We start from the raw sequence: 13,352 nt of genomic DNA, 5'->3' as shown, positions 1-13,352 counted from the left end.
TACACCCCCAGCCCAGCTCACCCCCATTACCCACCAGGAAAACGCTGGAGATACAGAGAATTGAACATGGGGCCTCATGAATGCTAAGCAAGTGCTCTACCAGTGCCTCCTGTTTTGTTTGTTTTTTTTTAAATCAGTTTTAAATATCTGTTGACTTATAGGAATTATAAGGAGGTTAATATTCTAATTTTTTAGACACCTGTTTCTTGTGATTGCAGTGTAATCACAATTTTTAGTTAACCTGTGATTTCTCTTAATAGCGTTGTGGTTAAGAGCATGACTCTGAGGCTGCTAGACTGCTTGCCTGTGGTGCCCAAGCCCCTGGATTGGATCACCAGCACTGTTCAAACTGAGTGTAGCGGCACCTGCGTATAATCCCAGCTCCCAGAAGATTAGTCAGGAAGATCAGAAGTACAAGGTCGTCCTTGGTACCTAGGGAGTTCAAGGCCAGCCTGGGATATGTGAGAACTTGTCTCAAAGTAAATAAATAATTAATAATTAAGTTTTTAAAAAGGCAGCATAAGTTTGTGCGTCTGACTAAGTGCTTTGCCAGAGTACTTTGGTAATTAATTTCTTCATCCTGAGTTTTCTCCTATGTAAGAAGAGACAACGGCCATGCCTTCTCCTAAGATCATTATGAGGATTAAGAGAATATGTATGAAACGTTAAACACAGCTCTTGGCACATGGTAAGCATTCAGATGTTAGCTCATATTTTCTGTTTGCTCCTGGTGTGGACTGGATTGTTTTAACTGCATCTGGGCACCCAAGCCTAGGGGTGGAGGAAATAGGATTCTGTGCATGTGAGTGCGTGTATATAGAGGCCAGATGTTGACATCAGGATTTCTTTCTCAGTCTCTGGGGAGCTGTACTTTGGTTATCATCATGCTTGTGTAGCAGGCACTTGACCCACTGAACCATCTCCATTTCCTCCAGCTCACCCCTCTTTTGAGGCAGGGTCTTATACTGTACCCAGACTGGCCTAGAACTAAGGTAGCCCAGGATGGTCTCAGATTTGCTGTGGTCCTCCTGCCTCAGGCTCTAAAGTGCATGTGCCACTATGCCTGGCCTGACTTTGGTCAAGTTTTGCTCCTTTTCATATTTGCGTTTGCTTCTTCTTCTTCTTCCTTTTATCTTGTTATTTTTTTTAAGGTTTTATTTATTATGTATACAGTGTTCTGCCTGCAGGTATGCCTGCACTCCAGAAGAGAGCACCAGATCTCATTATAGATGGTTGTGAGCCACCATTTGGTTACTGGGAATTGAACTCAGGACCTCTGGAAAAGCAGTCAGCGCTCTTAACTTCTGAGCCCTCTCTCCAGCCCTGTTTTTGTTTTTTGAGACAGGGTTTCTTCTGTGTAGTCCTGGCTGTCTTGGAACTCACTCTGTAGCCCAGGCTGGCCTCGAACTCAGAGATCCACCTGCCTCTGCTTCCCGAGTGCTGGGATTAAAGGTGTGTGCCACCACATTTGCTTGTTCTTACTTGTTCTTTTCCTCTTCCCTTGATAGTCCAGGACTCTCTGCCAGCATAGAGTGGCAAGAGTAACGGGGCTGTGGTTAAACCCAGGATGGAGAGCTGAGTGACTTGTGCTAGTCAACAGGGCTGGGCTTTCACAGCGATATTGAGGATTAACGGACCCTTTTCCACTTCTTTCTGTTTCTCCTGGCCAAGGGAGCTGGTGTACTCTGGGCTCTCTGGGCTATTCTTTTTTATCTCTGTGTTACCCTTTCTTATATATTGTACTTTTCCCCCAATCCTTCCTTTCTCCCTCTCTCCCTCCCTCTTTCCTTGTTTTAATTCTTTTTTCTTGTTTTGAGATAGGATCTCTTTCTCTGTAGCCCTAGCTGTCTTAGAATTTGCTTTGTAGACCAGGTTAGCCTTGAACTCACGGAGATCTTCTGCCTCTACCTCCTAAGTGCTGGGATTAAAGGCATATACTACCACACCTGGCTTTTTTTTTTTTTTTTTTTTTGTCTTGGCAAAACTGGGTAGATTAGGAATTTGTTTTATCTGCTGTAGTATGAACCTTTGTCTTTACTATGGATTAGATGCTTCCTATAAGACTTCAGGAGCTGAAATAGTTTAATGCCTGAGGCCTACTTTTTCTTTACTTAAAAATTGGGTTTAGCTGGGCAGTGGTGGCGCACGCCTTTAATCTCAGCACTCAGGAGGCAGAGACAGGCGGATCTCTGTGCGTTTGAGGCCAGCCTGGTCTGCAGAGTGAGATCCAGGACAGGCACCAAAACTACACAAAGAAACCCTATCTCGAAAAACCAAAAAACAAACAAACAAAAAAAAGGCTGTAAGGAGTTAAAGGGATGGCTCAGCAGTTAAGAGCACTGGCTGTTCCTCCAGAGGACCGGGGTTCAATTCTCAGCACCCACATGGCAGCTCATGACTAGCTATAACTCTAGTTCTAGGGAATCTGACACCCTCTTCTGGCTCCTGTGGGTACTCATGTGGTACCCAGATATACATGTAGGTAAAATACTTGTACATGAAACAAACAAAGATTTTAAAAATTGGGATGTGATTTACCATAAGCTTACCATGAATTTTAACCATTTTCATAAGCTTTATTAAAACTATTATGCCACGTGATTCACCAGTTTAAGGTATATAATTCTGTGTTTTTTAGTGTATTCAGAGTTACATGGTCATCACTGAACCAGTTCTAGAGCCTTCTGCTCACTTCATAAAGAAATCTTCATCTACTGGCAGTCACTCACTCCCCCATTCCCCCAAGTCTCTCCAGCCTCAGACAGCTACTAGTCTACCTTGCATGTGAATTTACCTATTCATTTTTACATTTCCTGTTAATGAAGCCATGCAGTCTGTGGTCCTCCTGACTGTCTTTTAGGTTGCATGCTGCTTTAAAGGCTCCTACACATATAACATGGCAGTTCTTCATTCATTTTTAGAACTGACTGATACTCCATATTTAAGATGTCATAGATGTGTTCACCGAGAAATAAATGGTGGACCTTTGAGTTGTTTTTCCTCTTTGGCTGTTGTAAATATTGTTGCTATGAAGTTTTATAAGTTTATGTGGACTTTACTTCCTTTGTACTTGGTAGTAAAATACCTGTTTGAGTATCTTATTTTCAAAGAGGATTGAGAGACTAGGGGACTTAGCTTTGTTGTTAGAGTGCTCAAGAAGCATGCTTGAAGTCCCTGGGTTCAGTTCCCGGTACCACATAAACCTGGCATGATGGCCCAGCACTGGGAGGTAGAAGCAGGCAGATTAGAAGTTCATCTTTGGCTACATAGTGAATTTGAAGGCAGCCTAAGGTACACACAAAAGAAGAGTGCTCTGTGGTCATTGGTGCTTACTCCAATGGGATGGATTCTAAAATGATGAAAGTCCTGTCTCCGTGACACTTGGGTGGGGAAGAAACTCCTGGGTGGAGGAATCTTTCAAGTTTGGGGACTATTTCTTCCAGTCCCTGCCCCGGCCCCAGACTCATCCAGTGTGAGTTTCTCCTCACACCATCCCCCCTACCCCTTTTATTGCCAGCTTTAACTTTTCAGTGAGGTCTCCAAACCTGATAGGAATTCCGGGAGAGCTTGGCTTTCTTGCCTGGTTTGGGAGGGGACGATGTGAGAGAGGAAGGTGAGAGAGAGGAAGGTTACCTAATCATTAGGCATGTGGCACTAGCATTGTCCATATTTCTCTGGGGTGGAGGGAGGTGTGCACCGGATGGTTTCGGTTCCAGGACCTGTGCTCAGATCGGGTGGGACGAGCTTCCCCGCCTGTTGGTAATTATGGCATGTGCCTCTTTGGGTCATGGTGCAGTCTTGTGAAACACCTGTTTCTTAGGGGTGGCCAGGCTTAGTTGGGGGAATGGATGTGTGCCAGCAAGACTGTTGGCCCAGATTTAAGCCTGGGCAGCAGAGGCAGGAAGAGAAGAGAATATGGGGTGGGTAGAGTAGGGTGGAGAAGGTAAATGAAAGAAGAGTATGAGAACAGGAAAACCAGATTGCAAGGCAAGGTATCCAAGACCAGAGAAGCCTCAACCCATGGCTCTGCCTCCCGAATGCTGGGATTAAAGGCATGTGCCACCACTGCCCGGCTGTTAGGTATGTTTTTAAGGTTAGACACAGATGTATGTAGATAGATAGATGGTCTTCAAACACTTCAAAGAACTACACAATATGGCATTTAATATGTTTAACAAACTATGGCTTTTCATGACAGTGAGTCCGGCTGGGCTTGAGGCAGGTGTCCTGGAGGGAGACTAGGTCAGCAGCAGGTACCTCTCCTTCAGAGCTGGGGTTTGGGAGCCCCCCTGCCTCAGTGTACACACTCTCACTGCCAGGCACCCGTGTAGGGCTCCAGATTGTAAGAAATGGGTGCTCCATCTAGGGTGTTCCCCCAAGTCTCCTCGTTTTATTTCCCCAGTCAGGCTGAGTGCCGTTGTGCTTGTCCAGCCCATGCTATGGGTAGGCTGCCAGATGAAAGGTAAACTCCTCTCCTGTTTTGTTGGTTTACCTGTGAGGAGGAGGAAAGGGAGGGAGTCTTTGTCTCCTGGAGGACCAGGCACAGCAAGCCTACACACCCAATGAACTGGGAGCCTTCCCTAAGAGAGAGTGGGCACCCAGCCACCCCATTCCATCCCATCCTCTTCTATGACTTCCCGGGGCTTCCCTCATGTTGGCCTCTCAGGAGCCAGTTTTATGAGAAGGTGGCATTCTCAGTGTTCAGGTGGGCATAAGCTGGACAAGCCACAGACAGGGTTGGTAGTGACTAAGATTGTGAGACTACATACGGTTGCAGGAGTTGGGTGCAAAGTGAAGGTGACTTAGAGGTTTTAAGCTCAGAGACCCTTTCTATTTATTTCCCTTCTCTTTTTGACCCAGGCATTTTACCCTGGACCTCCCCCCACTGTGTTAGTGGCTCCATAGAAGCCTGGAGAGTGGGTTCTAGGGAAACCGGCTGTTCCCATGGATCTTTTCCCACTCCGTAAGCCCGTGGTGTGAGAACCCCTGGGGCCCCCTCTTTATCTCCTTGGGGCCTCCCTGTTTATCTCCTATCACTTCTTTCTAAGCCTCTTGATCTGCTAAGCCCTTAGCTATGTGTTTACCCCCTCCCTGCTTTGAGGAGTGAGTCATGCCCCTGGTTTGTTTGAACAAGGCGCAGAGGCTGTTGTAATTGGAGGTAGCTGGGCTTCTCTGGAGAGTGTTTATGAGGTTAGAGGCCTGCTCACCTTGTGATTAGTACTGCTCTTTTTCCCCTAGAGAAGACTCCACTTCCCCTGTAGCCTTACAGAGGCCCCAGTCGGGCCTATCCTGCCCGACACTTTTGGGTGTTCCTAAAGGTCTTTTCTGCCTGAGCACAGCCCTGAGCTTACTGTGGTTCCAGAGGACAGCTGTTCTCACCAAGCAGAGAGGAGCCCTAGGTTTTGGAGTTGTGGGGTGAGGTCTGTGGCTTTGTAGCATCCTGAGAGAGCCCCGGACTTCTCTCCAGGGCTGTTTAGACAGTCTATTAGATGCCCTCCTCCCTTGAGCTGCTTGGGTACAGTGCTGCCTCCATAGTTTTGATATTATGGGTCACTGAGTGCTTTCCTTACACACTGTCCTTACACACCTCCTACTGTGCTCCAAACTGAGCTGGGTGGGTGTGATCACCCGCATTTTCTCCAGACTGTAAACAGGGTCCAGAGAGCAAGCGCTTGCAGGATGAGTGGACGCCAGATGGGATTCACATGCTCTGCTTCTGACTAGCCTCAGTACCTTTCTTCCCTTCTCTTCGCTATCATTTTTACTGCAGTAGTGTTAGGCAGCATTTCCATAGGAAAGTTTAGAATATCACTGAAGGGGCTGGGGAGACGGCTCAGTCAGGAAAGTACTTGCTGGGCAAGCTGAGGACCTGGCTTCTATCCCAACAATACATGTCTATAAAAGCCAGGCATGGTGGCACGGTCCTTGAAATCCCAGTGCTGGGAGGTGGAGACAGGAGAGTCCCTTACACTTCGCTGGTCAGCAGCCTAGCCTAGTCTGTGAGCTCCAGGCCAAAGAGAGACTCCGTCTAGAAAGAACAATATAGATGGCAGCTGAGTAATGACACCTGAGGTTGACCTTTGGCGTCCCTATGTATGCACACCCATGGGCATGCTCACCTACACGACCATACACAGATGGGCACGAGCACACAGTAACCCAAAATCACGGAAATAGACGGAACAGAAGGCCCTTCCCATCCCTCCCCCACGTCCCTTCTTTCCCAGCTCCACTTTCCTGTTCTTCCTTCCTTTCCAGGGTCTCATAGTCCAGGCTAACCTCAAACTTGTGTGTAGCCGGGATGACCTTGAACTTCTGATCCCCCCCCATGTGCGTGCCAGAGTGTGTTTGTGTGTGTGTGTGTGTGTGTGTTCAGTGCTTTTCCTGTGTGTTTACTTAGAACAAATGCCATGTGACATCTTGGTTAGAAGCCCAGACTGGAGCCACAGGTCTTAGGTTTGAATCCTGGCTCTGTGGCTGATTAGTTGCATGATGAGACTCTTAACTTCTGAACCTGTTTTTAAAATTGGAACATTGGTGCCTACTGGAAGATATTGTTAGGATTAAATGAGTTAGCACATGCAAAGTCCTTGGAATACAGCCCAATAGGGTCCCACACATAGTAATTGCTGTGTGTAGGAGTTGGCAATTACTGTGTGTTCATGTACTTAAATAAATGAAAAGCCTTGTTTTGTGAATTAGTGTCTCTGATTTTTTTTTTTTTTAAGCTGAAGCTCCCATGAACTCACTGTGTAGCCCAGGCTGGCTTCAAATTCTTGTTAGTCTCTAAAGAGTTGGGATCTGTCTTAGTTGGGGTTTTATTGCTGTGAAGAGACATCATGACCACAGCAACTCTTACAAAGGAAAACATGTAACGGGTGGCTTACAGTTCGGAGGTTTCGTCCATAGTTGTCATGGTGGCCTGCAGGCAGACATGATGCTGGAGAGGTAGCTGAGAGTTCTATATCTTGATCTACAGGCAGCAGAAGGAGAACCACACTGAGTGTAGCTTGAGCATATGAGACTTCAAAGCCCACCCCTACAGAAACACACTTCCTCCAAGACCACACCTACTCCAACAAGGCCACACCTCCTAATAGTGCCATTCCCTATGGGCCAAGCATTCAAACACATGAGTCTATGGGGTCATACTTATTCAGACCACCACAGAATCACAGACGTGAACTGCTTTGTGGCCTTTCTGTGGTTTAACATTTTCTAAAATTTTTATTTTATGTATATGGGTGTTTTGCCTGTGTATGTAGACTGTGTAGCACATGCTTGCAGTACCCGTGGAGGCCGGAGGAAGATATTTGATGCTCTAGAAGTGGAGTTAGAGACATTGGTGAGCCACCATGTGGGTGCTGGGAACTGAACCAGATCCTCTGCAAGAGCAGCCAGTGCTCTGAGCCATCTCTCCAGCAGGCCCCTCCCTTGTTTTTAGACTCACTGTGTAGCCAGGCTGGCCCTGACCCCTGCTGCTCTGGACTGCAGGTGTGCCCATCCTAGCTGAGCATCCTTCATGTGTCTATGGGCCATTTGTATTTCTTCTTAGAATTGCCTTTCTTGCCTGTTGCTCACCTTTCTCATGATAGTCCTCAGCCATTCTCTGTTGGCTTTGGCTAGTGTTCCTGACTGTTTCCTCTAAAGAGTCTGGCCAGGTGATGGTGGTGCACACCTTTGAACCCAGCACTCAGGAGGCGGAGGCAGGTGACTCTCTGAGTTTGAGGCCAGTTTGGTCTATAGAGTGAGTTCAAGACAGGCAGGGCTACACAGAGAAACTCTGTTGGGGGTGGGGTGAGGTGGGGAGGAGGTGTGTGTTTCTCAAAAGAAAGGGAATCAGGAAGATCCCTGGCTGGATCATCTGAATTCATTCAATGTTCTTCAGAGCAGCTTACTCCATGCCTGTCACTGCTAAATAAACTGTCCTGTGTTCAAGGATCTTTGAGAGGAGTGAATAAAAGGTTATAAAAAAAGTTATATAAATTATACATATATGTATATGACCTAACATGATCTTCCTCCACTTTTTTTATTTTATTTTATTTTTATTTTATGTTCATTGGTGTTTTATCTGCATGAATGTCTGTATGAAGGTGTCAGATCCCCTGAAACTGGAATTACAGACAGTTGTGAGCTGCCATGTGAGTGCTGGGATTTAACTGTGTCCTCTGGAAGAGCAGTGGTGCTCTTAACCACTGAGCCATCTCTCCAGCCCTTCTTCTCCCACTTTCATGCCCCCACCTTGCAACTGAGTGAGCTTAATTAGTACTGCCTTAATTAGTACATCCTGGTCAGATCGCTGGCTGGTCTCGTAGCTGCAGTGAGGTCATGAGCGCAAAGGCCTTGTCGTGTCCTGAAGACAGCATCTCACAGCGCTGCTCCCGGTCCTCTGGGCTTACATTCTGCTGCCTCTTCATGGTTATTTTATTTTAAATTTATATTTTATTTTATTTTTTGTTCTTTTTTTTTTTTTTTTTTTTTTTGGTTTTTCGAGACAGGGTTTCTCTGTGTAGCTTTGCGCCTTTCCTGGAACTCGCTTTGGAGACCAGGCTGGCCTCGAACTCACAGAGATCCGCCTGGCTCTGCCTCCCAAGTGCTGGGATTAAAGGCGTGCACCACCACCGCCCGGCTTGTTCTTTTTTTTAAGACAGGGTTTCTCTGTGTAGTTTTGGTGCCTGCCCTGGATCTCGCTCTGTAGACCAGGCTGGACTCGAACTCACAGAGATCCACCTGGCTCTGCCTCCTGAGTGCCGGGATTAAAGGCATGTGCCACCACCGCCCGGCTCAAACCAGTGCTCTTAACCATTGAGCCATCTCTTCAGCCCCAATATTTTAAAAAACCTATTTTCTTGTTTGTGTGTGTGTGAGACAGATGACAGCTTTGTAGTTTGTTGTTTGTTTTTTCTCTCCTTACACCTTTACCCACTGTGACCCCCAAAGATGTTTTCTAAAGTGTGTGTGTGTGTGTGTGTGTGTGTGTGTGTGTGTGTGTGTGAGAGAGAGAGAGAGAGAGAGAGAGAGCAGAGAGAGAATGAATATAAACTGACAACTTACATAGGGGTTGGTTTGAATAAATTAATTTATCCATTAAATAGAATATTAGTGAGCATTAAAAGCAGTTTTTGCTGAGGCAACAGAATCACAAGTTCAAAGACAAGATGGGTCACCATGTGAGATCCTGTCTTAAAAAAATAGATAATAGGGGGGCTGGAGAGATGGCTCGGCTATTAAGAGCACTGGCTGCTCTTCCAGAGGACCCAGGTTCAAGTCCCAGCACCCACATGGTGGCTCGCAACTGTCTGTAACTCCAAGAATCTGATACCCTCACACAGACAGACATGCAGGCAAAACACCAATGCACATAAAATAAAAAAGAGATGATGGGAATCCCTATACCTATTAGTCAGTTTCAAATTCCAGAACGCTGTATTCCAGGCTGCTGACATGGAAAGCAGCTGACTGGACTTTTCCTGGTCACCACCACCGTTGCTGTTACTCCAGAGTCTCACAGCTGCCCTTTTACCCCACCCTTCCATTAGCTCCAGCAGTCCTTAATCTGTTCTCTTTCTTTCTTTTTCAGTTTTGCATTTGTTTGGTGCTGGATTTATCCCCAGGCTGTAAGTTTTTGTTGTTTCTTCTAGGAAGTCTTTCTTTTGTGCAGCCTCGTCTTCTTAGAAACAGCTTGTTCCTTTTCAGTGAAGAGTCATCTCTGTGGGCAGGAGGGGCTCACACATGGATTAGTAGCCTCGTGAGTTCTGGTAGTGGGTGGATGTGATCCGTGACTGGAGAGTCCACAGCTAAACCCTGAAGTCGAGCATTACTGTCTCCATTTGTAAGCACGTTTTTAGCCGCCAACCCTGTCCAGCCCCACTGTTCGACCTGGGCACATCTGCTGACTCCACCCTTATACGGCCGGAATGGCATGCTTTGCTCCTTTAAAGTGACGCCTTTCAGTGCTTCATGGATTCCATGGCTTTCGGATAGGCAAACCCTGGATGGCCTGGGCGGTGTCATGGGTGTTCTTGAAGTGAGCACAAAAATGTAAATCTCTTGAACTGCATAATTGTGTAGTGTTTTCTAGGTCAAAAGAGTAGCGAGCCATTTTCATAGGTCACCCCAGCTGCTTACAGGAAGAGGGTGTCTCCGTTTCTTTACTTGTTCATTCAAGAATATTACATAAATGGGGTTGTATAGCATCTACCTATTTTTTAAAAATTATAATTAAATGAGTTTATTTAATTTTTAATTTTATCTATCTATCTATCTATCTATCTATCTATCTATTTATTTATTTATTTATTTGTCGGAGCTGAGGACCGAACCCAGGGCCTTGTGCTTGCTAGGCAAGCGCTACTACCACTGAGCTAAATCCCCGACCCCTGGCGTCTACCTATTTTATTGTTTGTGTTCCTACACATAATTCTCTGGAGATGGCTAGTACACGTATCAGTATTTGCCTCCTTTTGTTGCTGAGTTATGTTCTAAAATAATGGACTTACAAATTTAACAGTTCCCAGAGCTGGAGAGACAGCTCAGCAGTTAGACTGTTCTTCCAGAGGACCTGGGTTTGATTCCCAACACCCACATGGTGGCTCACAATCACCTATAACTCCAGTTCTAGGGCATCCAGCAACCTCTTCTGGCCTCCTTGGTCACCGGGCATGCACGTGGTACGCAGATGTAGGGGCAGGCAGAACACCCATACACATAACATAAATTTTTTTTAATAAATAAAAAATCCTACCAAGTTAAATGATTTGCCTATTGAAGGGAGGCTTTTGGGAAGTGGGGGGATGCTGGAGATTGGACACAGGGCCTTGTGCATGACAGACAAGCTCTTCACTTCTGAACCATACATAACTCTTAAGGATTTTTTTTCCTTGTTATTTTGAGACAGTCTCATTGTAGCCCAGGGTGGCCTTGAACTTGAGATTTTGTGTGATTCTGTGCACTTACATGCCACAGTGCATGTCCGTACAGAGAGCAGCTTGCCAGAGTGGTTTATTTGTCTCTACCATGTGAGTCCTGGGGATTGAACTCAGGCCTTCAGCAAGCAGCTTTGCCCCTGGGCTATCTCACTGGCCCTGTTCCAGTTTTAGTATATGTACTGTCAAAATGAGCACTATTTCAGTGATTCTGATAGATATGTAGTGGTATTCAGTGTGATTTTAATTTACATGTGCTTAATATTAATAATGAATATATTTATGTGTGCTTATTTGCCGTCTGTATCCCTTCATTAGTAAAATGCCTCTTCATGTTTCTGTCTAGGCTATAACAAAATATTAGGGAATAGATTCTATTTGTGAAAGACACTGGTCAGTATTCCTGTGTCCTTCATGTTCGTCCCGTGTTATGTGTCTCCCCCTCCCACTGCATGCACACACATCTATTGACTTTGGTACTGGCTTATACTAGCGCCATCAAGTGAACTGTCTTCTGTTCTCTGGGTGAGATTGTATAGAACCTGGTACTACTTCTCCAGTCCATGAACTGAGTCAGTGGAGCCACTGAGGCCTGGAGAGTTCTGCTTTGAGAGTTCCAGATTATATAAACCTGATTTTGTGTGTGTGTGTGTGTGTGTGTGTGTGTGTGTGTGTGTATGTATACACATTATTATTATTATTTAGTTATTATTATAAACCTGACTTCCTTATGAGCTGTAGACTCACATTATTCATTCTGGACTGAGTGACTTGGAGTGATAGATGTTCCTTTTCTCTTCTTTAGGAATTGGTCATTTAACTCTAAAGGATCAAACAGTATTACTTTAGTCTTTTGATAGCTACAGGGATTTTAGAAATATGTTTCATTATCTTTTGGTAGGGGGTCTTTTGAAACAAGCTTTTACTGTGTCACCCAGGCTTGAACTTGTGATCCTCTTGTGTCTGCTTCTCAGGTGCTGGGATTGCAGGCATGCTACACACTGCCAGGTTTTATGCAGTGTTGAAAACTGACCTGGGACTTCTTCCGTCCTAGTCAAGCATTCTACCAAGCGAGCTACATCTCCAGCACATAAATACCACGTTGCTGTGGTTGTTTTGGGCTTTTTTTGAGACAAGGTTTCTCTGTAGAGCACTGACTGTCCTAGAACTCATTTTGTAGACCAGGCTGGCCTCAAACTCAGAGATCCGCCTGCCTCTGCCTCCCCAGTGCTGGAACTAAAGGCGTGCCCCACCACGCCTGGCTTAATCTAGACAATTTCTCATTGAGTCTCCTTTCCCAAGTGATTCTAGATTGTGTCAAGTTGACAATTACAACCAGCCATCACAGTTTACAATCTGCTTTCCTCCTTACTAACTGCTAAGATTAATGTATACCTAATAGTTGCTTAATTTTCTTGACTAAGATTGGTGGTTCATGCCTCTAAGCCCAGCACAAAGACAGGCATATCTCTGTGAGTTCAAGGCCAGCTTGGTCTGCAAAACAAGTTCTAGGCTACACCTGACATACCTTTTTTTTTAAAGGACAGATAAAATTGTATTTATATTTGAAGTATGTGTATAGGGTGGAATGATGCAATCTAGCTAATCAGCAAATGCATTGCCTCACACAATTATCATTTTTGTGGTGAGAACGAGCAGGAAGGCTGGAGAGATGCTCAGAATTTAAGAGCACTGGTTGCTCTTGCATAGGACCTGGGTTTGGTTCCCAGCAACCACATGGTGACTCACAACTGTCTGTATCTCCGGTTCCAGGGGAGCTGATGCCCTCTTCTGGCCTCCAAGGGCATTGCACCCACATGATGCACATGTGTATATCTTTTTTTTTTTTTTTTCGAGACAGGGTTTCTCTGTGTAGCTTTGGCACATGTGTATATCTTATACACATAAAATAAAAAGAAATAAATCCTTTTTAAACAACCAGACTGTAATCTCAGAGCTAGAGGATGGAGACAGGAGGATTTGGGGGTGTTTTGCTGACTTTCCAACCTAGCCATATTGGTGAGCTCCAGGTTCAGTGAGTTAACTTTGTCTCATGAAATAAGGTGGAATTAGGTAGACCTCTGTGAGTTCAAGGACAGTCTGCTCTAAATAGTGAATTTGAGGACAGCCAAGGCTACACATAGTGAGACCTTGCCTAAGGTGTGTGTGTGTGTGTGTGTGTGTGTGTGTGTGTGTGTGTGTGTGTGTCCATTCCCAACTTGGGATTCAGGGTCTTACTTATTGTTTGGCTCCAGAAGGATATCCTAGGCTTCAAAACCTTCCTGGCTGGTTGTCAGAGGTAGAGAGTCTGGCTTCAAGAGCTGAGTGCATTGGTGTACACCTGTAATCTCAGCACAGGGGAAGTGGGGACAGGAAAATCAGCAGTTCGAGGCTATCCTGAATTGGTGATGAACAAGGCCTGCC

At 45.5% G+C, this 13,352-nt stretch overlaps 1 protein-coding gene across 2 annotated transcripts in view; it reads left to right on the top strand.

Moving 5' to 3' along the window:
• Window positions 1-13,352, top strand: part of Tuft1 (tuftelin 1) — a 42,998-nt gene that overhangs the window by 4,963 nt on the left and 24,683 nt on the right. Inside the window, exon 2 of one of the 2 annotated variants that reach the window (XM_052731487.1) lies at window positions 9,584-9,620. The exons of the other annotated variant lie outside the window; for it this stretch is intronic. The gene's annotated coding sequence lies outside the window, so the exon portion shown is untranslated. The remainder of the gene's footprint in view (window positions 1-9,583; window positions 9,621-13,352) is intronic. 2 annotated transcript variants of the gene reach the window in all.

This window comes from Peromyscus californicus, unplaced genomic scaffold, assembly GCF_007827085.1.
Source record: "Peromyscus californicus insignis strain IS unplaced genomic scaffold, ASM782708v3 Scaffold_9__1_contigs__length_137607984, whole genome shotgun sequence".
In the NCBI taxonomy this organism is placed as follows: domain Eukaryota; kingdom Metazoa; phylum Chordata; class Mammalia; order Rodentia; family Cricetidae; genus Peromyscus; species Peromyscus californicus.
The sequence above is the reverse complement of the archived record's forward strand: the minus strand, read 5'-3'. Positions and strand labels throughout refer to the sequence as shown.